The following is a 26,543-nucleotide window of genomic DNA, read 5'->3' as shown; positions in this document are numbered from 1 at the left end:
TTGGTGACTTTATCATTTGTTCAGGAATGGTGGGTGGCACAACTTTGGTCAAAGTTGTTGTCGAGCTACTAGGTTGTTCATTAGCCTTGTTATTCGACACCTGTGGATTACCGTAATATTTATTCCTTGCCAAAATCAAAGCATGATTCTGCTGTTTTGAAACCGACAACATGTGCACTTGCGACGGGGAATCATTTCCACTATCAACCAGATTTTGACCTGGATTGGGAAATGGATCAGTTAACACAGCTGAGGTCTGCGAACTTTTAAAGAATCTCTTAAGCTCAGCTTTGTATGGACAATCCCTTTTCCAATGATCCTCATCACATATCTGACATGGATATTTCCTATTTCTAGGAGGGTTCGAAGAATTTTTTCCAGGGGATGACTCACCCTGTTTCTTCTTCTTCCCTTTGTTTTGCTTCTTCTTGCTTCCTAGTTGATTGGTTTCTTTGCCTTTATCCGCTGATACGACATTTACTTCCGAAGCAAGAATTTCATCTTTCGCATTTTGATCCGAATTCTTACGGGCTTTCTTAGACGAATCCTTTGTCGATTTCGTGTTTGTCGTGCCAATCACACCATCGCCGGCATGTGAGTCACTATTCGATTTAGGAGGAGGAGGAATTGAGAATTCCGGTCTAGGGGCGTCAGGTATTTTGTCGTAGAGCGTGCCAGACTGAGTATAAACTAAGTCTAGATATTGTGCACGAGCAATAACTTGCTCCTCTGTTACGACTCCCCCCTTGGCCACATCTTCCGTTATGGCAGGAATTAATGACTTTATAAACCATTCAGCTAATAGCTGATTGGGAACGTATGTTTTCACCATCCTACAATGATGACGCCACTCATGTATATGATCAAATATATGAGTGGCCGTTGTCTGCTTGAAGTTGGTTAAGATTTCCGTTCCCGTTTCATACCTTATCGGTAATTGAAAATGTGTTAAGAAAGTCGTGGCTAGGGAGCTAAAATTGTCGAACGAGGCTCTAGGTAATTCAATATACCATTTTGCCGCTGGACCCGTTAATGTCCTCTGGAAAAGGCGAAGCCTTATCGAATCATCATTCAGGGTGTTTGATGAACACCACAGATGAAAAGTCATCACGTGATTCGATGGGTCTTCACCTGGATTTCCATTGAATTTAGGAATGTTAGATGGAAGTTTGTGAGGAATCACTGGCCACCAAGGGGCGTAAGCAATCGGATCGTTGGTTAACCGGTGTAAATCGGGTAACTCTAAAGTTGCCACGAATGGTAACTGTTGATTCAGGTTAGGTGAAGCATATCAGGGTACGATGGAATCGCTTGAGCAGTTGGCCTTTACATACTAGCATAATGTAACTGATGTTGGTATGACTGATACGGTTGGTGGACTTGACCAGTGTAAGGCGGTTGATTTTGACCGTTTTGAATATACGGTTGTCCACTGTTCGCAAAGATCTGCTGCTCAGAACCTTGGTACACTTGCTGGAATTGTGGTTGTTGGTATTGCACCAGCCATGGTTGTGAAGCCATGTTCTGTTGTGCTATACTAACTATTGGACCAAGGTATGGGGTAATTGTACCCGTTTGGACCTGTGTCGCCCCACCAGTTGGTGATTGTGGTTGTGTCCCAGGGTCATGGGGCTGTTGCATTACAACCTGAGAAATCTGAGGTTGACATACAATAGGCATCGCTTGAACTTGTGACACTGTTACAATAGCCGGTGTGGTCGGGATGTTCGACATAGGTACACACTGTTGCATAGAATATACAACCCTTGGTTGTTGAGGTAGCATAGGTACCCAACCACTCGATGTAATTACAGTATAACCTGAATACTGTTGTGAACTCCCGTATGGATACCCTCCTGGAGGGGGTAATGAAAGGGTATACTGCCCCCCATACGGTAGCAATTCGGAACTGAAGGGGATTGTTTGTCCTTGGGGACTGGATTGCCCAAATTGACCTCCAAATGGATCAATCTGATGAGTCTCAACATAAGAGTTGCCGGATATTATTCCGGATGAACAAACTGGAACGGATCACACTGTCGAAATAGTCCCTTGGTGGACTCCTTCTAGCGGTTGTGAGCTAGTCGAGACAGATGGTATGCCGGTAAACATTGTCGGAGTGACAACAGGGGCTTCTGTTGTCACTGTGTCGTTCGACACAGTCCTAGATGTTGACGGTTGTTCAGACATTTTGAGTCTATCAAATAGATTGCCTAGAGATTCTACAGGAACTTCCACTTGTGGTGGACTAACTTCTGATGAAGGAAATAGAGTGACCCCGACTCCAAAATGGGTTGGAGTACTTGCTTGCAGATCCTCTACAATTTCCTCTATCGCAATCAAACCCGGTGGAAGAGGAGGACCGTCAGGTCCGTAAAATATTTCTAGTGCCGAAGAAGGGGTTGAATCGACAGCGACAATTGTTTGAGGAGCAAGACTCTCTAAACCGGTTACAGATGGAACTGGTTCAGTAACGCAAGTATTTGCTCCCAGACTAGGATCAGTGTTACTGTCCCTCTGTGGCTGTTGAAATTCTTCTATAGAGGCAGGGTTTCTAGAAATTCTTGGAGTAACCGGAATCTTAGATGTGGTTGGAACACTTGTTCTAACTTTGATAGGAGATTTCGAACCAGTTAAACGAGTTCGCTTTGTCCGTACTCTTTTTGATTCCGGAGACAAAGACGGTTGACTCGTAACCCTCTGCGAACGACGAGGTTTCAATTGACTTTCTTCCACGATTGCGGATTACTCGATCAACCAAAATACAAAAGGGGAAAGAGTGTTTCCGAATTAAATGAATTTTTTAGACGCTTTTAGACATAACTTGCTTTTTCACTTTTAAAGAGTCGAGAAAAAGCTAAAGATGACTCTAGTCTCCTTCGATGTTTTAACAAGCCCGAAGTGACAAATTCTCGGATGGACTTTTTCCATTATAGAGTCTAAAAAAGGCCAAAAGGAACTGCTCTGGAGTTCTAGGCAGAGGGTGTGCCAAAATGTTCGCAAAACCGCAAAATACTTTTTAGGGTACGGGTGGTCAATCTTCCTGAATGCTGTGTTCAGTGCATTGCGATCAGTAGGGCGGCCGACACGACTTCCTAAGGATAAAGGTTTTATGCCTATGGGGGTCTCCCAATATATAAGCGATGGTACGTGGGAGCACAATCTGTACTGGCGCTATCGTCCCTCAGGAGGAATCACCCACCTTCCACGAGATCGACAGTCACCAGGCTTAACGACGCCGGAACACGTCTCTAGCCTAGACCTCTATGTTATGCGTTATGTTGCAAAGCTTGGTTAAGTTCATTCAATTTATTTTAGGTTGATATTTTTAAAGTTTGCCTTTCAAGGTTCACCACGAGATGTATGATACAAATTCCTAAATGCAGTCTAAAGATGATAAGCAAGCTTTATATCTTTTCAACTTTGAAAATCCTAGCTACTTAGTGAAAGAAAGACACCATATTTTCTCAAAGAGCAATCAACACACTCTAATGCACTTTTCCTAAATCCAACATGCAAACTATCAAATGCAAATGCACAATGCAGGTGTTTATTTTCCGCTTTCTTAGTTTTTATGCCTACAAAGAAAGCTTTTTGTACAACTTTGAATTTGCTTTTAAATGATCAATACAAACAAGTTTACTTTTTCGAAATCAGAGAGGGTAGAAGAGATTACAACACTTAATGATTTTCAAAATGAAGACTTGTTTCGACACTTAAAAGAGACAAATTCAAACCAATAAGAAAAAGTAAATGTATAATCAATCTGCAAACAACCAATGAACTCTCTTCTAAGATCACAATCAACAGATCTGAATCAAGGGCTACAGGATGACTATTTCACTCATGCAAAGGAAAACTGTAAATGACGCCACAAACACATAAAAACACTCACAGTCTTTTTGTACAAAAGGAGGCGGAATCTAAGCAGAGAAAAGGAGTTATTAGACTGGTACCTATGCTGGTTACAGGCTGCAAAAAACAGAGATCAAAACAAGGCAAAACAAAGCAGAGAAGCCCAGCTGCACAAGGACAAATTGGTTCAGCGCAACCTCAACACAGGGGTTTTGACATTCAGCGCAGGTAACCTTCACAGGACCTGAGTTGAAATGCAGAATCCCTTCACTGGGTTTGCGCTGAAGGAGAAACTCTCGTTTCCCTCAGGTTCTGAGTCACAGATTGCTCTTTAATTCACTGTTTTAGGCCAAATAAAAGCAACAAGCAAGGTGTAATCAAAGGGATGCTTTGAAGGGCTACTAAGATCTATCACAAGGATCATCAAATCATTTGTGAATCCATTGTTCAGATCATAGACAAGTCCAGCAATTGGATCAAAGCAGCAACTGTCTACTTTGCATCCGGGAAAGATGCAGTTCGATTGTTACTGTCAAGTCTATGAAACAAACAATGATAGAAACACAAATAAAATGACTAAGCAGATTTCCCCAGCGGAGTCGGAAATTTGTTGTGGCGAAAAATGCCTATGCAGGACGATCCTATCCACCTAAGGTGTGACAGTGCCTTAGCAACAAACGAGTACAGCTATTATGGTTTCTTCCTTTATAAAATGTGAAAGAAGAGAGATCAATAGACTTACCGGTGTCTTCCGTTTGTCCCTCGATCCGGTCTCTCTTCTCTTTGGGAGTTCACAGCTACTTGCCTTCTTTCTTATCCAACTTCAACTTCCTGCAAGATCACAAGAGAACACCTACTTGCGACAAGAGAAGAACTCTACTCAAAGACAGATGTTCACATTCATAACTAGTTTAGGATTAGAAATAAACTAAACATGCTAATACATTCATACATCAAAAATACATCAGCATATAGGAGAAACCAAGATATATTTATTGATGAATAACAACGTTCAGGAAGAGATACAACCCAGAGGGCTCCAATCCAGCATCTCCTTCCCAGCAAATGGAATTCCTCCCTTTTCCCCCTTCAAAGCATTAAGCACCCAATGATTCCAATCTCAAACCAACAACAATTCTTTGCAATAACAAAATTCCAGCCTCTAGATCTCATGGAGGAGAGATCCATATATAGATGTTTGGAGAGAGGATGAGTCAGCTTGAGATCTGACTAGTGTCCTCTCCCTCTGTCAGTTCTTGAGTCCACTTGGAGGTTCTTGCTTCCACTTGGAGATTTGGAACCTCTTACTCATCACCAGTCGAATTCCCTGAGGCAAGTGTCATTTTGGAAGCTTCTTGGGTTTTGACACCTTGAGAAATGAGCCTGCCACTTGTCCACTCCCGTTCAGCGCAGGTAGCCTTTGTTCCAGTTGACATTCAACGTAGGTAGCCAGTGTTATCTTTGACATTCAGTGCAAACAGCTAGTGTAGCCACTGAAATGATCCTGAATTGACTTGTTTTTGAGCAGTTTCAGGTGGAGAACTTCTGTGAATTGCTGTGGTTTGTTAGCCTTGTTCCTCTAGGGGTAGGAACAACATGTTTAGGGACTTTGGATCCCTTAGATTATGGACATTTCATGCTCAATGTTGTAAGGCACAAAAATGTCTATAACACTATCAGGAAGGAAAAGGAGTGTTTTAGAGCCCATGAACATAGATAAGGGGGGTGAACATAACTGCAAAAGGTTCAATGGGAAGCAAGCGAAAGAAGAGGATGAAGATGATGAAGAAGAGGACACAAAGTCCCAAGCTATGGTGTTATAAAATAGATAGCTAGAAAACCCAACTAATCTAATTTTCACCATTCAACACATGGAGTCTACCATGTCAACACCAGAAGCCACAAAGTCAAGTGAGGCCTCAAAACCTGAACACATGTCCATTGTTCAACGATATCAAGAAATGGGAAAGTAAGCATCCAAGTAGAGAAAAATAAATATAAGGGTAGCTAAAAACCAACCACTCCCTAAGATGAAAGCGAAGGGTTCCTCGAACCATGAGAAAGGAATTTTTAGAATGACAGTTTTGCAGTCCAAAACTCAAACAACAAGATTTATGTATGACTATCAAGTTCACCAGATGGCACTGGTAGTTGACATGGTTCCATGACAAGAGCTCACAGAGCTAGACATGCAAGCAACCAATATGATGAATAGGAATAAACATAGGACAAATGCTTCTATTAATATGGAATCAAATGACACATAGAGTCTAACAACAACATGTATACGTGAAGGTTTTCCAGCCACAAACATCATGAAAATTAAAAAATCAAAATTTTTTCTGAATTCCAATTAAAAACATCAACCTTCATGGGTGATCGAAAGGAAAAAAATCAATACTCATGACTTTTCCTTTGATAACTACAAGGATCTCCCGAAGACGAGTCACGAGTTTGATACCACTCCATAGGATTTGAGTTGAGTTTCCCTGACAAGTACTACCCAAGGACAGTTGATTTCAAGCCGATTTGGAGATATGTAGCCCCCAAAGGAATCCTCTTGTCCTTCTCTCAAGTCATTTTCTCATTGATGAGCTAAGGGAGGGAAATATGAGTTCAAATTCTATATATACAGGGTATTTGAAGAATAAGAAGAGAAACCGTTTATGCATTACTATGCTAGAAAATTTAATCCCAAGAAATCATGCATTCCACTATTGAGAGGACTGTACTACTATTGAGAGCTTTCTTTGCTTCTTTGGGAGAGAATTGGTTTGCAAAGGATATTGAAGAAGGGAAATCCTTGCAAAAAGATCTTGAGAACCATTTCTCAAGCAACTCTCTTCAAGTGTCATGATATCTTATTTGTAACTCTTCCACCACTAGTAATAAATAAATAGGATCCTATTTATATACCTTTGTTCATGTGTTTTTTCTTCATTAACATTGTTTCATGATGTTTACTTTAGTTTTAGTTTAATCTCTCTCATGCATTGTTTTCATTACATTCAATTCTTTATTGGTTCTTTTTTCAACACTAACATCATCCAATTGTTTGTATCCAACTTGTAGTAAACAACCAGTTGCAAGGAAGTTGTTTTTGGGACCTTTCATTAAAAAGCACTCAAATACAAAATGGAAGCTCCAGTTGTTTGCCTTATTTAGTGTAATTGGTTGTTTTCTAGGTCCTTCGCCTTTGAATTTTCACTATTTTTTCGTCCATAATTTTTTTGGAATTGAGCAGGCCTTGCTAAGACTCGTGGATCGAAAATTACCTCTGGTCATTTTTTTGAGTCATTCTTGTAGATTTTCCCACAGATAGGCATGCGGGTCATGCTCCTATGTGGAACATAACCCATGAGACACGCAACGAGGACAAAATTTCATTTTAATTCCTATTTCTAGAGTCTTGTGGTAGCCTTTAGTGACTTGTGTGCACTCTTGTAATTTTTTATAGTTTAGATAGGTTGTTGAATTGCTTTGCTAACCATTTTAATAGGAAAATTGTTTATCTTTATTTTTAAAAATGTGCAGCTCACATAGCTTAACTAGGGGAAAGAAAGTGGCCCTAATCCACACATATTTTTTGTCTTGTTTCTCATACTCCAAATTGTAACATTTCTAGCTTAATTAGGTGGAAAGTAAGTGGCAAAAAATACACAAAACTGTTTTACTAACCAAAGCTTTCATTTTTCAAATTATTATCAGGACCAAGACTTGGTGTTAGTAAACAAAGGGAGAAACCCCTACTTCCCTCGTGTCCTTTTCACAATCATGTGGTTGCATCTGTAATATTTCTCAAAGCACTCAGTTTCCATCTCCCTATATTCTCACATAATGTAATTACAAAGAAAGTAAGTGGCCCATTATCCACACATGATTTCTTTCTTGCAAGGAACAAGAATAACATAGCGTAATTACGGGAATTGTTATAGATCACTGCATATCCATATCACTTCACACCTTGTATGCTCACAAGTTCACTTGCACATGCTTGCACCTCACACACTGAGCTCATATAAACTTTACATCAAGGGTATCCACCTTTTGGAATATTGATACTTAGTTTCTTTGGACCTTACATTTTTCACACCCTAAGTGAACATAAACCTCTCTAAAAACAACCCTAACACTTGAACACACTAAATTCCCCACAATGGTCACAAGCGAATTTATAGTTCAAATTAGGACCACAGGGGTAGGAATCCCATAATCCACCATGGTTGTTTACATATTGTAACATAGAATTTCTCTTATAGAGAACTTAAAATCCTATATAATACAATGTTGAATCAAGTAATGCAAATAAACTTGTGAAGGTGGTAAGACTTAGAGGGAAGATGATCACATATCTTACTTTTTTCTCCTCACAACCAAAAATTGAGATTCCATGATTCCCACTAGATGCAGTTAACGTAGTGGGAAAATCTAAGGGTTTCTTTCCCTCTAGGTTGAGATGCCAGGGCAGAGATACCTAAGGTGTTCTTGGCAAGGTTGTTGGAAACTTTGCTAGATCTTTTGGGAAGTTGCCCCAATAACCCCATTATATCTCCTCCATATACCTTGGTTTATTCTTAGTTGCTAAGATAATTGCTAGTACTTTTAGGACATGGCCCTAGTACCCTACTATAAAACGCTTGCAAGGTCTAGTTACTATTTAATTAGAAAGGATATCTAGGTATTTATATGAATTTTTTGTCATATGAAAAAAACACACAAAGCCTTTTTTTGTTTGATTGGTCACATAGCATAAACTTGAAGGGAGAATTAAACATTTATCTTCTCTTTGTTTTATGTATGTGGTTCATCTTATTTGATATAAATTCTCATCTCACCATATAAGTAACACACACTTTATCGGGAACCATAGGGGGCCTCAGAGTTATCTATCACTCTAGACACCTTCAAGACCTGCTGCCATTGTCGAGAGTATTTTCTAGTTTGTCACCATTCGGACAAAGGAGACAACATACTTGTACCTTGTTTGGCTCGACCTTTATAGGTGAAAACTTGATCGGGGCCTATCCCCTTCAAGGTGCCCCTTTTACTATCCATTTGGGGAGTCCACATACTAATCCCCTAAGCAGTCCTAATCATCCTCCCCCACAAAGGAACTCTTTTTATACTACATCCCCAGGTCATTCGAATATGAAAAATACCAAAATAGTCATATTTGTAGATTCTTTAAAGCTACGATATCAAACTAAACTAAAAAATTATCCAATTTCCCATAATCCTCAATGGTCTCCCATGCCAACCAAGCTACCTTCAAACATTACTAAGTCTACAGGTAAAGAGGGGGAAGATCCCACCAACCACATCATAACCTTTTATTTGTTGTGTTCATCCAAAAACATCATTAAATACTCAGCTCATCTGAGATTGTTTCAATGCACCCTCACTAGCCTTATAGTGGAATGATATGTGAGCAAGGTAGCTCGTTCCCATGACACATTTGAATCCCTAGCTCGATCATTCCTCACATTTTCCTAGTTCCTAGGACATCATGAGATAAGGTTGGAATTATTGAACTGATTTCACCAAAGTACTTCTACCCACATCTCAGACCATGTTCACGAATGGAGGAAACATCGTAGTTTATGTAAGGTCAATGTCACACTAGCCCTTCTTCTAGAATTCTTTTTTAAATATGTTTTTCCTACAATTTCAAAAGATGTAGCCATAACTATGCCATAAACAAAGGAAGATTCCATTAGCAAAGCTCAACATTTTGAGCTTATCTATTCTTAGTTATGGTACCATTACTTTGTACTCGTCGTTGCTCCTTGCTTGCAATATTTTGGATAATACAAACCTAGAGCATCAAATATTGCAAAAGATTTGATTGCGAACACTTCCCAAACTCAAACTAACAGTATTTTTCAATACCCTAGAAGCTTGTATGGCCCACAACCTCACTTCCAATAATTTGGTAGGCCAACCATACCCTCGGTTCCATCTAACCCTGGGTTTTATCCCAATCAACCCGTGCCTCCTCATAATCTTCCCATGGAGGGTCATCAGCACAATTAACATGTTGCAGAAATGGTCTAAACCTCATAGTCAAAATGTTATAACCCAATTCAATGGAAGAATTACTACCCTTTCCCTGCACCTCAACAACCTAACCCACCACCTCAGCTAAACACAGGGGTTAAATTTGTGAAACCTTCCTTCCCTCAACAATAACAAGAATTCAAAAAACTCAATACTGCTAACCCTTAAAATGGCAACAAAAGGAAAGGGAAGAATAAAACAAAAGGGGACCAAGGCTGGGGGCCAACCCTCAATATCAAACTCCATGATCATTGAATAGGGTCAACCCTCCTCATTGAAATCTAACCCAAAGTTAGGGTACCAACAATGCACAAAAGTAGAACAAGAATTCTAGTCTTAGGGAAAACAATGAATGACCTATTTGTGGGGAATATGGGTGTTACACCCATAATTTTCCTACACTCCTAGAGTTGAAGTGGATGATAGAGGATAGGGGGTAGAGTGGAATGAATGAAAAAACTACAGTAATGGATGATCCCTTCCCCCACTGGGTGGTAGTGGCCACACAACAGGAGGCTACCCCTCCCCCATAACAAAATCCAACTGGGTGTAGTTCTAATGACACAACCAATAGTGACATTTACATGGATGAAAAATATGTTCTCTTGTAAGCACAAAAGCATGATTATGGGACCCCTCTAGAAACAAATCCTTCCTAATTATCAAACACTATTGTTACACCACCTTTGAGATTACCACAGCCCCCTGTTGCACCCATTCTAAAAATTATCAAAGGTCCATTACATCATATTGCTCTTCACTCAACGAAAGCCTCTAGCTATAGCAGTTTTGAAGATATAACATAGTCTCCCTCAGTCATGTCAGCGTTGGAGGTCTTCAAAACTTTTCCAACTTAGCATAGATCCGTACTTTTTACATTAGGCACAATCAGCTCATCCAACTCATGATTGATGGATTTTGATTTGGACAATGCTGCACCAGAACTCCCATATAAAGTTTCCTTTCAGATCTTAGTAACCATCCAGATCATTACCATCCATTGATGCATTGTAGATGATGGGGAATCCATTTATATTATGTCAAAGTTAGTTTGAAAAAAACTAGGATCCCTCAAACTAACTTCCTCCCCTATTACATTAAGAGCTTATGATGGATGCCCCTCCACACTCATAGGACTTTTCTAGAACTACTCAATGGAGCTTACTAGAAAAACAATGCTCATATACAACAATCCTTGATGCCTAGTTAGATTATAATATATTACTAGGCCATAACTACATGTATTCCATTACTCTAGTGGCATCATCATTATTTGACATTTTGATGTTTCCCGATAATTGGAAGGTTATCGCCATAGACTAGCTAAGATACTATGAGAAACGGGCATCTACAACCCTCAATGATGTGTTACCTTTCCTAACACCGCACAATGATTTGGTCCCATCCTCGACCGAAGGAAGCCCAAGGATGTTCAAAGCATCATCACTCCTTGGTATGTGGAAAGGATACCCACCAGTAATTGCACCTACTTCCACAACCTCAGTATGTATGATGAGTTTATCAAGTGTTACCCAATATCAGGAACCAATTCCGGACACACCAAGTGTTGTGAATACTAAGTCATCATTCCATCCATACATAATAACCCAATAAGCTTTCTTGTATCCCCCTATTGATTTTATTTTTCACCAACTCATGGAAACTCTCACATTACCCAATGTAATTCTCACAATTGCTATTTGGTATTTGGCCTTGCAGACCATGTCAGAAAACTCAAGTATTGCTTTGACTAGAGTGATTCCTTTAGCCAAACATAAAGGAGCTATACCCACGTAACCACCAACAGGTGCTGTTAAAAATGAGAAACATAAAGGTAAGAAGGTCAAAAGCCTAGCTAATTCCTCCCCTAGGGTATCTCCTTCATGTGCATTATGTAATGTATACCCTACCAACCAATGCCAAAAATTGGAAGAGTTGAAAGTTCTTGTTCACACCCCACATGAACTACTAACCCCATCTCCACCTCCACGAGATAAGGCCACACCTTTGTGTAATAAGGGATTATGTACCAACCATCCATGCAATATGCACCTAGTATGGCCACTACATGCAACATTTCCCTGAACTCCCTCGCTCTTGCGATGCATTAGTAGCCCTCTCACAAGCCAATAATTTGACACCATCAATTCCTAACACCATAGTGGAAGATGATGTGTCTCTAACCATTTATAATATCTTTGAGGAAGAAACCTCAAGCAAGGATCACCTTTGCACTCATTTTCATTCAAGCTCACACTCGATACTAGTTTCCTCCAAGATGGTGATGCTACCTAAAAAAACCTTGCCAAAACCTACCCACTCATGCACCTTATGTTACAAACTACGAAATTGTATTAATGAATGTTGAGAGTTTAACAGATCAGGGATAATTTTCTCTCATTAGGCCATCTTGCTCAATGCTTTTGCTCAAACAAGTCTAGATAAAAGCACAACCATTGTCATATTTCTTACTAAGTACATCATACATGGAACTGGACATACCATCCTTGATTTCAAGAGGCAAGGGAAGCCTTACAATAAATTGACATTGGGACCTCACACCCTTCTCCCTCTATTGACACTAAGATCAATTGTTGGCACACACCTTTAACAAGTTCCCCACCTCTTTAAATCATCCACCAGTCATTGTCATGAACCATGAGATATTTTGTTACTATGATCATCTATTGTATGGGCACAAGACCTACATTATGTGCAACTCATCCTTGTGAAATTTGTACTAACACATTTCATAGTTTGGTGACATGTTCAAAGGTACAAAAATTTGAACAGCTTAACATCCAATGACACACACTTCATATAGAACTTAAACAACCTCATCTCAGAGAGGAGGATTCGTTGCACCGAAGGACCCTGAAACCTTCCCAGGAACCTTCCCCTACACACCATCAGGCTACCATATGAGATATTCTCCCACCACCTAGTGCTGATGATAGCCAAAACCACATACAATTCATATCCTCATTCATAGGAACCCTGATTCATGCCATCTACTCAATGTGTTTCGGTGTCGATACTGCTCCACCGATTGTGAAGTTTGCACCACCCACGAATATACAAACCCATGAAATTTGTGCATTTTTAACATCATCAATTTTTATGATAGCGACAACTGAATCATCTTCTTGTTTCTCAACCAGCGCCACTAGGTGCCAATTTCAACCTCATGACCTAATGTAAGCTCTATCACCACTAGAAAATCTCTTTCATTCAGATAAAGATATTCTAAAGGCCATGACAAAACAAAAATTCTATTAGGATTTCATGCATCATCATTCTTTCTTTTTACTAGAAAAAGAAGCCACACCTATTGAAGCACCATATCATAATATCTGCACAACATAAACACAAGACTTCCTACCAGCAGGATAGGTTGACTGGTTCAAAAATCCCATCCCCACAGCCGATGCATTTTGAGGAGGGAAGCATCTTCAATATCTCACTGAGTGTCAAGGTAGACACCTCCACCAAACCTAATATAGTTGAATAAATCTCATTGGGGGCAACATGTTGTTGTGAAGAGCCTCCCTCCTGCAAGGCCTTGTTCCAAGAATATAGGGACATTTGTTGAGAGTTTTAATTGATGAATTAATCTTGCAATATTTATATGTCAATCGGGCTCGTAAACACGAGTATAGCTACACTTCTTGATTCAGTTTGTAGGTCATAGCTTTAATGTTTCCTTTATAATGATTAGCTAAGTAATGAAATACATAGATGTGCATAATCACAAATTTCGATTGCAAAAGAATATCAATCATCATTAAAATAATCTAGCCATTGTTTTAAACAGAACTATGATATCAATCCTATTGATAAGAATGTAAATAAATGAGAAATAGTTGCACAAACTAAGGAATGTATATAAAAGAGAAAAATAAAACCTATCTAAAAGGCAATCCTATAATTATAGAGGAACCATTGAAATATCCTATTCATATAAAGAAACTTATTACAACTAATCTATGAAAACCTTCAATTTGAAACTCCTAATCTAGATGAAGTAAATCACTAGAAAGGAAACTCAAAATCATGGAACTCATAATTGAAATTTAGAATTAAATGAAAACTAGATCAAACTTCTACTGCTCCTGAATCACACATATCTACTGCTTTGACTTGATAAACATACTCATTTCTACACTACAAAAATTCAATGTAAAGACTATTTTAACTGAACTTAAAGAATCAAATCTTAAGCTAATGTTGTAATAAGAATTAACTAATGCTGGAAATGAAATTTGCTAGAGTTAACACTATGATAAAGCTCCAAAAGTATCAGATATGGGATTACACTAAGAAAATTAGGTTTGAAATTAACATTGCAGTAAACTCGAAAAATCTCATGTTGATACAAACCAAACCTCGAATCTAATTCAACCTTTTTCTTATTTGAAGATATCTGTAACCAAAGGAATGCGAGACTGAATTAATCTTGATCAAACATAATGTTTTATAATTAGAAGTATGTAGGGTACAAACTTGAGTTCTTTCCAAGTTTCGCTTTTACCAATTCAGATCCACAACACCATAATATAGATTAAGTACATAATCAATTAATTTGGAAATCTCAACAATAACTTTCATTCAATATTCACATTGCCAACTAATTAAATCAATTAAACAAATGTAATTCTAAGATCTACACAAATTATATGACTTGTTTCCAAATGTGGTAGATCCTTTCCACTCGTGGAGCAAGTCTAAATTAATTCAATACCTCTTTAAAGATCAAAACACATTAGCACTTACATAATTTAAATGTAGAATCAAACTTATTTATTGATGATTGAGAGCAAATACATCAAAGCTTCCAACATAAATAGAATTACATCAAATTTCTACTATTGTTTCTCCTATTTATGCCCTCCTAATCTACCACCACTCGCATACATGTAGAGAGAATTAGCTTTTATAAGGTGCAGCTGATGGAAACAATTCATAGCCAATGAACTCAGAAAAAATCAAATACAACAGCAAGGCTAAAACAAGTTGTATAAGGTCTTCTGGAAAATCGTCAAAGGGATCATGGTTGGGCTCATTCTAATCAATGCATGGATAGAGGAACCACTTCCTTTTTTAGCAAAATTTGTGCACAAACAAACCTGAATTGACCCGTTTAGGTCGTTCATATTCATTTAGTACTCAAGAAGTGTTGGAATATTCCCCCGACTGTAACTCCTTCATGATGATGAATATTTACAAATAGTTTCTGGGTTATATGAAACACGGTGCTCTGAACAAAATGAAAGTCTCAGAATTTCATGATTCGGACCCATTTTATCACAAAATTCATTGTTTCACCTACATAAATTTCGTTCTCAACTACCCAGTAACTAGTTAACATTTACTTGTGGAGACTTATGGAAATTGAATGCTTCAACAATTGAACTTGGCAAAACCATAATTAGTAAACAATCACTAAATCATCTCTAATCATTGAAAATCTAATAAAACTAATGATAATCAACCACGAGGCATAGGATGTGATTAGGTGACAAATGATGGAATTATGATGTGAAATGAGTATACTGGTGTCAAAATTTATTTTATAAATGGAAGTTTTGTATGATGTAAAAATGGGCATATTCGAGGCCCAGCATCCCCCCATGCCTAAGGGTTTGCATTTCCTCATGCAAACAAATCTCTTTCTCTCTGATATGTTCTTGTGGGAAAACATTACTTGGATATTTGAAGGCTTTGGTTCTTGTGGAGCAGCACTTACTTGAATGATTTAAGGTGTCAGTTCTTATGGTGCAACACTCTTCATACTTAATAGGTCATACTAATTTATTGAGGAATACAAATTGAGGACAAGAAAGGGACGAGTGAAGGAGAGATGAGGGATGGACATGGTGAATGGGCGATTGATACTCTATCTTCATAAGGCCAATGTCTATAGGTGGTTTCCTTTATCATTTCATGGCAGTAATGACTTCATCCTAATGTTTTTCATCATGGAAGGACAAGACATCATAGAAGCTGCTTTATCAATGCACCATAAGGTTTTTTCTTTTAAAATGGTCTTGTTATCAGAGTATATGTGGAGTGAATGGAAGGACAATAAAAGGATGATGGTTTATGAAAGATGAAATGCATGGAATGAGAAGTGGTGAATCATTAATTTTCTTTAACCTTCTAATGAATTAGAGAATCATAAGCCAATTTTACCTCAATTTTCACCTTTATCATTGATCTTCCCAGTGTTGCAAGATGAAGTGGAGGATGGAACGGCTCGAGTTGATGTGACCGTTGATCTGATCTGCTAAAGGAAGCTAAAGACCTGAAGGATGAACTGAAGGTCCCCTTCTCCCACATGCCTGAGTTGTTGTATGTCCTCAAACAATTGATGAAAGGTGATTGTTGCTACAAATGGTAACGGAAATGTTGATACAAAAATCCAAACTGTTGGAAATCTGTGTCGAGATCTCAAAACCATATAGTCTTCAACCACTACACACCCATGTGCAATCTTGCTTATGTGAATAAATGGTGTCGATGTCGAACATAAGCAAGAATCATTGGATTACCGACCATTGAGGAGATTGTTAACCAATGCAAGATATCCCACCTTTGATGTTAATGGGAATCAAGGCACCAAGTACATTCTACTAGCCATGAATGGATTTATCAAAGTCGAATGGACTGCAGAATTCATTTACTAAGAAACATTGATGTATTTCCTTAGTAGATGATAAGGATACCTGCCATTAAAGCATGTAGGATGCCAAGTACCTTATCTAACCCTAACCTTGGTCCTAGATGATGTGCTGATGTCGATGGGACAAGGCTCATTGGCAAGTGGGCCTTAAGGAATCCCACATCAACCAACTCAAGTACAAACATAATGACTTGAAAGATACATGATTTGAAGAAATCATACAAATTTACAAACTTTATTGGGAACCTTGCCCACTAGTTACCTTGTTTTCAAGAAAAGTCCTTGTCTAATTGCTCCAGACAAGCTGGTTTTCACAAAAGGACTTATTTTTCTCTTGACAATTTCATTTATTTACTTACAATAATAACTTTACTACTATACTGGAGAAAATATGTCCTCATTCAAGTGAAAGAAAACTTCCAATCAAGCCATGTGTGGATCAGGTATAAAGATATAATCATGCCCAAATTTAACATATAAAATCTAGATGGTACATGAGCATGAACAATCAACAACTTTGAAAGATATGATGCAAATATTATTTGAAGATGAGAGTGGTACTTTGACTGAATTGTAACTTGGAACCAATGCTCGATGTAATACTGGTGGTATTGTCTCATTTCCTCCTTTGGACCACATTAAAATTCCTCCTTGTTCATACCAGGCAAACTTGGATAGTTATTCTCTAGAATGCATACGAGGCTTGCTACTGGGCATGTTGAAAGTTCTTCGATCTTAGGTTCAACTCAATTCTCCTTATCAGATTTCGTACATGATTGCTTAATCTTCATGGTAGATAGGCAAGAGGAATCAAGGGAGGCTTCCAAATCCTTTTCTCGCTGTGGAGAGGTAGATAATTTCTTAACTATGGCAAAGATGAACTCTTCCTGAGAGGTAGATATCCTAGCTACTACTAGGATTTGAGAAAGTATTTCGAGGGACATTCATCAAGCTATCGGCCATTCTTGAATTTCTCCTACTGGTTGATGATACTTTTCACGCAACTTAGATTAGTGTAGAAAAGGGGGGTTCTTACAGCACCCAAAAAATGTTTTGTCATTCAAAGCTTGAACGAAAAACTACTAATTGCAAGAAAACTAGCACTGGAAATAAATCTAAATTTACTATCCCTAGGTCTACCTTTACTTCTACACATATAGAAAAAGGAAATAAAAACTCAAGAACAAGTAGTAATTGGTCAGACTTCGGAGCAACCCAGAAAAAGTGGATGCATGGCTCTTCACTCACATGCTACCGTACACTCTCCACCCTCTGATAGCCCTACAAGATCTTGAAAATCTGATAATATTTACCTAAATAAAAAATTACAACTCCCCGACAATGGCGCAAAAAATGTTGAGAGTTTTAATTGATGAATTAATCCTCCAATATTTATATGCCAATCAGACATTGTAAACACGAGATGAACTGCACTTCTTGATTCAGTTTGTAGGTCAGAGATTTAATGTTTCCTTTGTAATGATCAGCTAAGTAATGGAATACACAAATGATCATAAACACAAATTTCTATTGCAAAAGAATATCAATCATCATTCAAATAATCTAACCATTGTTTTAAACTAAACTATGATATCAATCCTATTGATCAAAATGTAAATAAAAGAGAAAAATAACACCTATCTAAAAAGAAATCCTTTATTTATAAACAAAAGAGGAACTATTGAAAGATCCTATTCATTTAAAGAAACTTATTACAACTAATCTATGAAAACCTTCAATTTGAAGCTCCTAATCTAAATGAAATAAATGACTCGAAAGGAAACTCAAAAGCATGAAACTCATAATCAAAATTCAGAATTAAATGAAATTGAGATCAAACTTCTACTACTCCTGGGTCACACATATCTACTACTTTGACTTGATAAGCAAATTCATTTCTACACTAAAAAAATTCAATGTAAAGACTATTTTAACTAAACTCAAACAATCAAATCTTAAGTTAATGCTGTAATAAGAATTAACTAATGCTAGAAATGAAATCTTCTAGAGTTAAAACTATGATAATGGTCCAAAAGAATTAGATATGGGATTAACACTCGGAAAATTAGATCTCAAATTAACATTGCAGTAAACTCGGAAAATATCATGTTGATACACACCAAACCTCGAATCTAATTCAACCTTTTTCTCATTTGAAGATATTTGTAAAAACAGGAATGTGAGACTGAACTAATCTTGATCGAACATAACGTCATAGAATTAGAAGTATGCAAGGTATACACTTGAGTTCTTTCCAAGGTTTGTTTTCACCAATTCAGATCAACAACACCATAATATAGATTAAGTACATAATCAAATAATTTGGAAATCTGAGAAATAACTTTCATTCAATATTCGCACTGCAAACCAATGAAATCGATTAAACAATTATAATTCTAAGATCCACATTAATTATAAGACTGGTTTCCAGAGGTGGTGGATGCTTTCCACTACTGGAGCAAGTCTAAATTAATTTAATACCACTTTAAAGATCAAAACACATTAGCACTTATATAAATTAAATGCAAAATCAAAATTATGTATTAATGGTTTAGAGCAAATACATCAAATTTTCCAGCGTAAATAGAATTACATCAAGGTTCTACTATTGTTGCCCCTATTTCTTCCCTCCTATTCTACCACCACCCTCATACATCTAGAGAGAAATGGATTTTATAAGGTGCAGATGTTGGAAACAATTCACACCCAATGAACTCAGAAAAAATCATGTACAACAACAATGCTAAAACAGGTTGTATAAGATTTTCTCGACAATCTTCAAATGGATCACAGCTGGGCTCATTCTGATTAATGCAAGTATAGAGGAACCAATTCCTTATTTAGGACAAGGTTGTTCAGCAAAAGGCATACACAACCAAACCCGAATTGACCCATTTAGGCCGTCCACATTCATTTTGTACTCAAGAAGTGTTGGAATATTCCCCTGGCCATAGATCCTTCACAAAGACCAATTTTGCCAAACCTTTTTAGTGGTATATCAAACATGGTGCTTTGCACAAAACCTGTGCCTTGGAATCTCAATATTCGACCCCAATTGACCAAAAAATTCATTTATTCACCTACAACAATTTCGTACTCAACTACCAAGTAACTAGTTAAAATTGACTTGTGGAGACTTCTGGAAATAGAGTGCTTTGACAAATAAACTTGGAAAAACCATCATTAGTAAATCATCTCCAATCATCAGAAATCTAATAAAAATAATGATAATCAACCATGAGGCATAGGATGTGATTTGGCAATAAATGATGGAATTATGATGTGAAATGAGTATATTGGTGTTGGAATTTAGGTTATAAATGGCGGTTTTGTATGATGGAAAAATGGGCATATTCGAGGCCCAACATCCCCCCATGCCTGAGGGTTTGTATGTCCTCATGCAAACAAATCTCTTTCTATCTGATAGGTTCTTGTGGGACAACATTAATTGGATATTTGAATATGCTAGCTCTTATGGAAGTGCACTTACTTGAATGTTTGGAGGTGTTGGTTCTTGTGGTGCAACACTCTTCATACTTAATAGGTCACACTAATTTACTGAGCAATACAAATTGAGGACATGAAAGGGATGAGTGAAGGAGAGATGAGTGATGGACATGGTGAATGGGCGATTGATACTCTGTGTTCATAAAACAAATGTCTATAGGTAGCTTCCTTTATCATTTCATGGTAGTAATTACTTCATCCTAATGTTTTTGATCATTAAAGGATAAGACATCATAGGGGCTGCTTTATCAATGCACCATAAGGTTTTTTCTTTTAACATGGTCTTCTAATCAAAGTATATGCAGAGTGAATGGAAGGATAATAAAAGGATGGTGGTTTATGAAAGATGAAATGCATGGAATGACAAGTGGTGAATCATTAACTTTCTTTAACCTTATAATGAATTACAAAATCATAAGCCAATTTTACCTCAAGTTTTACCTTTATCATTGATGTGCCTGGTGTGGCAAGATGAAGTGGAGGTTGGAATGGCTCGAGTTGATGTGACCGCTGATCTCATTTTCTGAAGGAAGCTGAAGACCTAAAGGATGAACTGAAGGTCCCCTTCTCCCCCATTCCTGAGGTGTTGTATGTCCCCAAACAATTGAGGAAAGGTGACTACTGCTGTAAATGATAATGGAAATGTTGATACAAAAATCCAAACTACTGCGAATGTATGTCAAGATCTCAAAACCATATAGTATTCAACCACTACACGCCCATGTGCAATATTTCATGTGTGAATAAATGTTGTCGATGTCGAAAATAAGAAGGAACGATTGGATTACCGACCATTGAGGAGATCGTTAACCAATGCGAGATATACCATCTTTGATGTTAATGGTAATTAAGGCACCAGGTAAATTCTACTAGCCATGAATGGATTTGTCAAAGTCAAATGGATTGCAGAATTCATCCACTAAGAAATATTGATGTATTTCGCTAGTAGATGACAAGGATACCTGCCATTAAGGCATGCAGGATCCCAGGTACCTTATCTAACACTAGCCTTGGTCCCAGATGATGTGTGGATGTCAATGGGACAAGGCTCATTGGTAGGTGGGCCTTAAGGAATCCCACATCAACCAACTCGAGTAAAAACATAATGACTTGAAAGATACATGACTTGATGAACTCATACAAATTTACAAACCTTATTAGGAACCTTGCCCGCTAGTTACCTGGTTTTCAAGCAAAGTCCTCATCCAGTTGCACCAGACAAGCTGGTTTTCACAAAAGGACTTATTTTCCTCTTTACTATTTCATTTATTTACTCACAAATTGACCCGTTCACGTCATTCATGTTCATTATATACTTAAGAATTGTGGGAATAGTCCCCCGACCATAACTCCTTCATGAAGATGGATTTTTCCAAATTGTTTATTGGTTATATGAAACATGGTGCTTTTAACAAAACCCGCGTCTTGGAATTTCAAGATTCTTCCCCATTGGATCACAAAATTCATTCTTTCAACTGCAACAATTTCATACTCAACTACCCAATAACTAGTTAAAATTGACTTGTGGAGACTTCTGGAAATAGAATGCTTCGACAAATGAACTTGGAAAAACCATCTTTAGTAAATCAAGACTAAATCATCTCTAATCATCGAAAAGCTAATAAAACTAATGATAATCAACCATGAGGCATAAGATGTGATTTGGAAATAAATTATGGAATTATGATATGAAATGAGTATACTAGTGTTAGAATTTAGGTTATAAATCACAGTTTTGTATAAGGGAAAAGTGGCCATATTCAAGGCCCAACAACATTTTCACTTGGTTATCTTCTAAAATTCCATGTATCGGCCCTTCGATCATGCAAAATAAAATTTAAATGTGGTCAGATGACCATCTAGTTAGCAAAAACCAACATCCACTCCATCCTTCTAAAGCATATGTAATTCCAAAAGAAATCGAGAAGCTTCATAAAGCCAATTTTATCTACCCCGTCACTTACACATCGTAGGTTTCTAACCCTGTACCTATCATGGAAAAATAAGGAACTATTCATGTTCTTACTTATTTATAGGATTTAAACAAAGCATGTTCGAAGGACAACTATCCTACACCCTTCATCGACCAATTTATCGATGAATGTCTTGGGAACGAAATCTTGTCCTTCATGGATGGCTTCTTAGGATATAACTAGAACCAAATATTCCACATGTATCATTATAAAATAGCCTTCACAACCCCATGGGGTAATGTTTCCTACTTTATTATGTCCTTTGGCCTCAAAAAAATTGGAGCCACTTTCGAGTGGGCCATGAATTCTTTAATGATATAGCTTATCTCGTTCTAGCCTAATTGGATGACCTCATAGTTCATTCCAAAATGTTCTTAGACCATCTCAAATATCTTCACTTGGTTTCTTAGAGGTGCTGACAATATAACCTCTATTTGAACCCCTTCAAGTGTGTCTCTTGCATTACTTCTAGAATATTTTTGTGATTCATAGTATTCTAACAAGGCATTAGAGTTGACCCTTTAAATATTTACACCGTTCAAGAGATCCCACCATCTATAATTTTAAAACAATTACAAGGCTTACAAGGTAAAACCAACTCCTTATGAAGGTTTGCTCCTGACTATGTCACACGTGCAGACAACGTATTGCATCTCCAGTGTTAGGAAATCCCCTTCCAATGGGATGAATAGACACAAAAAACATTTGAGGCCTTAAAGACACATTGTCATAACCACCACTGGTTAACCCACCTGACCATACAAAGGACTATATTTTATACCTCTCATCCTTAGATGTAGCCATCATAGGGTATTCGTCCAAGAATTTAGTGACAATAGAGAGTACGTCATCTACCATTTAAACAAGTACAAATGAGGTGCCAATTTCCCCCACACCCTTATATATTTCCATTTCTGTCATTTTTCTAGAGTCCTATTTAGGATCCCATGAGTCCCTTTCATAATACCATAAACGAAGTTGTGATCAAGACATATTCATCTACATCATGCTACCCTCCATTCCATTTAGCAGTAATTCTCTTTTTTGGGCTTGTCTCACATTTTCGGGTACCCATCAAGTTTGCCTTTCCGTGTTTTTTAATACATCTTTTTTAGTACGCTCTAGTTTGTATATTTTTACATAAAGATGTTTTCACTTGGCTATTGGATTTTTTTGTTGTAGGTTATCAATAGATTCTTAGTGAACTCATTCCCCTAGTTCTAAACAAGAGTTAGGGTATCATTCTTCACTCAGCATGATAAGCTTCCTCTAAAGCTTTGCATATCCTGACATCATTTCTTTGAAATAAACCATAGGGTCCACGACCTTGACCATGTTTACCATCTCATTCTACCTTCACATGGTAAATGTCTATGTCCATCGATATAACTTCACCCACATGGACTACCCGAGTTCATATTTCCCTTCACATTATTTGTATCCATGACCATTCCTGCAAGCCCATGAGCCATTTCATACACATGTCTAGAAGATCATCCTCATACTTCTCTTCTTTGCTCATTGCTTACCAACTTTTGTCCTAGGAAACTATTCTTGTTTGAATTTAGATCGAACCAAATGCACTACCACATTCTACATTTTGCCTACCATTCATCCATATTGTAGTAGACCATCTACGTCATTACATCCACCTCATCCACCTTACATTGAGACCAACCAATGAGGCACCCCGCCTTCAACAAAAAATACATATGCACCATCATGTAGGCCACCTTCTTTTGTTGAAACCCATCTCCATGTTCTTACATCCTAAATCAAGTTTAAATTATGTTGCAAAGAATAAAAATATTTCTTAAAGGAACAAGATTCACACCCATATTGTTGTGTCATTTACCTAGTGGAAATCTTATGTTTCCATTGGTTAGAGCTCACTTTTTACCCATCTCATACACTTCCCATTAATATTTTTTCTCTCATACCATACCATGATAGAAAGAATGAATTTTATCCCACCTATATGTGATACAGACTCTAGGGGAATCTACCTCAATACTATTATTTTGACTGCTGACACTGCGTCCATTCTCAAACCTCGGGCAAGTTTTCATATCCCTCATATAATATAAAATTTCTCCATCATGCTTATGGACCCATCCTATTGCAAATTTTTGTTCCAATTTCACTTGGATTTTTTGGAACTATCCTTTGAGCACTTAGCGCTTCATTATGCTGACATCAACAACCATCTTCTAGAATCAAAGTAGTACCTTGGTTACTCCCATCTTATAGGGACAATATTGAGTGGCATAGTGGGAACCATTATTTTTCCACTGATTTCATTGTCCTCCTTCACATTCGACCTCATCATAAGTTTTCATGTCAGGGTAATATCATACACGGTGACCATTACATTTCTCTCCTTTAATTGAAGACCCATGCATCCAATCACACATCCTTCAGTAGTGTATTATATCAGATGCATGGGGCCACCTAGTTCAACCTGTTTTTCAGAGATTCCCTAGAGAGAGAAAGAAGTTACCTTCTTCATCTAACAACATGTCAACTATTTCAGTGTTGACTTGACAAGACCTTTCCTGTATATTTGTAATACTTTAGTATTATTCATCATAATGAGTATGGGACATGCCCACCTTGTATCGACACTTTTGTATCACCATTTCTTTAGAGCATGATTTTCTTTCAACTCTCAGTCATGGATCTCTCCCCTATCATATCCATACTAATCACCTCTATATCAAAGAGAACATCTGACTCATCGTAACAACAACAAAACATGATTTATTTTAGCTATACACTTGCTCCTAACCTCATACATCAAGGGGAAACTGTTAATATGGAAAAATTGTACCAAAATTTGCACAGGTCAAATGACACACAAATTCAAACAACAACATGTATAGGTGAAGCTTTTCTGGCTAGAAACATGACGAAAATAAAAAAAATCAAAAGGTTTTCCAAAGTTCAATTAAAATGATCAACTCTCGCGGGTGCTCTAAGAAGAAAAAATCAATACCTCATGGATTTTACTTTGATAGTAACAAGCATCACCCAAAGCCCAATCAGTTGTCTAGGACCACTCCACATGAATTGGGTTGAGTCTCCATAACAAGTATTTACCAAGTAAAACTGATCTCAAGCTGATTTGGAGATATGCAACCCCCTCAGGAATCCTCTTCTCCTTCTCTCCAGTCATTTTCTCATTGACGAGCTAAGGGAGGGAAATAGGATTTCAAATTCTATATACAAGGAATTGGAAGACAAGGAGGAGAAGGATTTTTTGCATTGTTATGCTGGAAAAATTTCTCCCAACAAATTCTCCATTCCAATGTTTAGAGGATTATACCACTATTGAGAGATATCTTTTTTCTTTGAGAGAGAAGGATTTTTCAAAGGAGAATAAAGGAGGGAAATCCTTTTTGAGAGCTCTTGACCACCATTTCTCAAGTAAATCTCTTCAAGTGTCTTGATATCCTATTTGTAACTCTTACTCCACCAACAATAAATAAAGAGGATCAATCATGTTCCTATACCTTTGTTGATGTGTTATCGCTTCATTAAGCTTGTTTCATGTTATTTACTTTAGCTTTACTTTAATACTTCTGATGCATTATTTTCATTACATTCAATGTTTTCTCAGTTCTTGTTTCACCACTAACATCATCCAATTGTTTTGTATGCTCATTGAAGTAAAGAACCAACTACAAGGAAGGTGTTTTTGGGACCCTTTGTGTTATCGGGAAAAGTGTCCATTTAGAACTGCTCTATCCCACTAAGGTGTGACAACTACCTTAGAAACAAACACAGAAAACTACTTTTGTATTCTTCTTTATGAACTATAAACAAAGAGGAATAGGATGAACCAACCTGTGTCTTGCGCTAGTCCTTTGATCCAATCTCTCTCCTCTTTGATAGCTTCCAGCTACCTGCTCCCTTACTTGCCCAGCTTCACCAAGTACCTGTGAGATCACAGAAGAAGGAAACTATACAAAGACATGGGTTTATATTCATAAATAAATTAGGATCAGATTTAAGTTAACCATACAAATGTAACAAGCATCAATGAAACACAAGCATGGAGAAGAAAATCAAATAGTTTTATTGATATACAAGAAGATCCAGGAGGAGTTACAACCGATGATTCCTCACCCAGCATCAACCTCCCAGCAAAGAAGCCCCTTCTTCAACCCCAACAAAGCATAGATCACCCAATTCTCTGATATGTATCTCAAAACCAACAGTAATTCCTTACAATGTGCAAAATTCCAGCCTCTGGATCTCTGGGATGAGGGATCCATATATAGATGTATGCAAGGAGGATGAGTCAGCTCATGATTTGATTAGTGGCTTCTCTCTATCAGTTCTTGCTTCCACTTGGAGACTGAGAGCCTCTTACTCATCCTTGGTCGAATTCAGTGAGGCAAGTGTCATTGGAGAAGATTCTGGAAGCTTCCATTGTATCTCCACCTCGCGGAATGACACTGCCATTT

Source organism: Pinus tabuliformis, chromosome Q, assembly GCF_031772625.1.
Source record: "Pinus tabuliformis cultivar Carrire ecotype Pingquan chromosome Q, CPIR1, whole genome shotgun sequence".
Taxonomy (NCBI): Eukaryota; Viridiplantae; Streptophyta; class Pinopsida; order Pinales; family Pinaceae; genus Pinus; species Pinus tabuliformis.
This window is presented reverse-complemented; position numbering follows the sequence as displayed.